Source organism: Bidens hawaiensis, unplaced genomic scaffold, assembly GCF_021521415.1.
Source record: "Bidens hawaiensis isolate Kalapana, Puna unplaced genomic scaffold, B.hawaiensis_p1.1 tig00004124_1, whole genome shotgun sequence".
Classification (NCBI taxonomy): Eukaryota; Viridiplantae; Streptophyta; class Magnoliopsida; order Asterales; family Asteraceae; genus Bidens; species Bidens hawaiensis.
Genome location: NW_027491244.1, coordinates 1649568 through 1652092, shown reverse-complemented (window position 1 = coordinate 1652092; position 2525 = coordinate 1649568). Strand labels below are relative to the sequence as shown.

The 2525-nt window shown below is 35.3% G+C and overlaps 1 non-coding gene across 1 annotated transcript; it reads right to left on the bottom strand.

Annotated features, from left to right (window-relative positions):
• Window positions 1–1190: 1190 nt before the first annotated feature.
• Window positions 1191–1264, bottom strand: TRNAP-UGG (transfer RNA proline (anticodon UGG)). Its single transcript has one exon. It is a non-coding gene; the product is annotated as a tRNA-Pro (tRNA).
• Between the last annotated feature and the right edge of the window lie 1261 nt (window positions 1265–2525).

Sequence of the window (2525 nt, the reverse complement as noted above, 5' to 3'; positions counted from 1 at the left end):
TGATTGTGTTACCATAAAAATGATAGATAATTATAGTATTTACCTAACATGCTAGAATTGTGACTTTTTATGTATAATCAGGCTGTGTGACTTTACATGGGAAATTATGGCATAAGGTTTGCATATTATAATATGTAAAAGGATTATGGATGTTCATATTATAAAAGGAATGAGCTTCCGGTGTAATTTTTACCGAATGAGTCAATAAGACATGAATTGAAGAGCTCAAAACATGTTTGAGTGAAAATGAGTTCAAGTCAAAATGGCCAATTATATAAACAATTTTGTTTGGCTCAAAAAACCGTTCATACTGGGTTTCTTTATAACGGATTTGTGTGAAAATGAATTTGGTCAAATTGGGCCAACTTAAAAAGAAATGAATTTGGTTATGGTCAAAATGGGTTCACGTTGAAACGGGCCACTTTTTGGTGATGATCACACTGGTTCGAGTCAGAATTTGTTTATGTATAGTGGTAAGTAGACTCTAGGGCCCCACGAATTTTGATTTCTCGAGCTAGCTAGAAAGTCTCATGGGGGTACTATAGATATAGCATAACTCTCTAAATGAGACTAAATCTATACAATTAATCAGTATGTGCAATATACTGCTTGGTCCAACCAAGAAAGACAAAGGACTCTTTGGGCATTGCATGGGTCGAGTGAAGTAAAAACTGGCTACCTAGATAGTAAAGATCCCTCACTGCACACATTAGATATGTGTTTCATTCCAATCAAAGACGGCGAAGTATAGTGCTCTTTGCGCGACTACGCATCCTTACACATAGTATAGTGCAAGTTAGGTTTAGGTATAGTAGGACTAGAACCTGCAACCATTAGTTAAATGCCAAATGCTCTACTAACTGAGCTATACACCCCAAAAAATATGTAGTAGCAAATAAGGATTGGTGCAGAAAATCAAAGAGGGTGGAGCCCCTCTTCATCATATTAAAGGGCGCGACTAAGTATGAGGCTTGTACTGCGGAGCAAGAACATAAAACGTAAGGGCGTGCGCTAGAAATTTTGCAAGAAAACGGCCGAGCTAACGCTCCCTTATTGAAAAGTCAAAGATACTGAATTATCGATATGAGAAAGAAGCGCTCAACCATAAGAATGAAAGATTATTTATGATATCTCCATTGTGAGTTGATCTTAAAAAATACCTCATTACTGCTCACAGGAGTAGTAATATGTAAGGATGACAGGATTTGAACCCGTGACATTTTGCACCCAAAACAAACGCGCTACCAAACTGCGCTACATCCCTTCCATTGGTCTTTAGTGTTATTGTAAAGAATTCCTTTCTTGTTTTCCACATCATTGTCTCCTCTATTAATATCTAGAATTTTTTTGTTCATTTCGTCTTTTTGGTCTCATTTAACGTATAATAATAGAAAAAGACTTCTATCAATATGAAATATGGAACGGAACCCCAAGGAAAAATAACTGAGTCTTTTTGGGAAATATTGGAGAAGAAAATGACGTTTTTTTCTGTATTTAACAAAAAGTAAATCTTTTTTACTAGATAATTGTATATTTAAATATGTATTATCTTATTATTTACAATAAAATGAATAAATGAAGGAGGTTTTTCAATTCGAGATCTAAAAACATGTCTTTCCGTGGTACCGGTAATAATTACTCTTATTGGGTGGTGGTCCCGCTTATGGGGTCAAATCAAGACGCTCTAAGAAAAAATATTAAATATCAATATCATCGCTATCATCGATCTCCTATGTATCATACCAAATCCCATCAATCGAATCACTTTTTTGAGAAATTCGAGACATCTAAGTCATAAAAGTAAAGAGATTATTTATTGATAAGAAAAAGAAAAAATGCGAACGCAGACTGGACTGATGATAAAATAGAATCCTGGATTGCAAATAGTGATTCGATGGAATTTATGTGGATATGCAAGCATAATAACTTATATGTTGTTCTATATCTCCATGAATCTAGGAACTTTTGCTTGCTTTGTCTTATTTGGTCTACGTACCAGAACTGGGAACATTAAAAAGAATATGACTAAGCAACTTTTTTAGAAATATGGGTATTTATCCCATCCATCTTCTGAGAGAAACACATGCCTTACACTAAAAGTTCACGCCCTTCTTTATTTAAAACAAAAAAAATCCTGAAATGAACCTACATATAAAAGTGGGCTAGTCTACTCATTATTTGTGTTTGTACATTTTTTCATTATTGCAATACAAGTAAGACCTCCACCATACTAAAAACTGGAATCACTCCTTATGGGCTTGTTGAGATGATTCTGGTCTAGTTTGTGGCCTGTTAAAAGTGGAACGCGCTCTGGTGGGATCCTCACGGACATACAGTCAGTTTGATAAGGATTGAGTAACATTGCTTCTTCAACCCGACCAAAGAATCCTTTAGATATGATGCAAAAAAAGGATCTTGTTCTATCCTTGATTATAGATTTCTCTATGAAAAAGACGAATCAGAGTTTGAAGAGAGGGAAAGGGAAGGAGCCCTCGACTGGAAACAGATGGAGGAGGATCTACTTA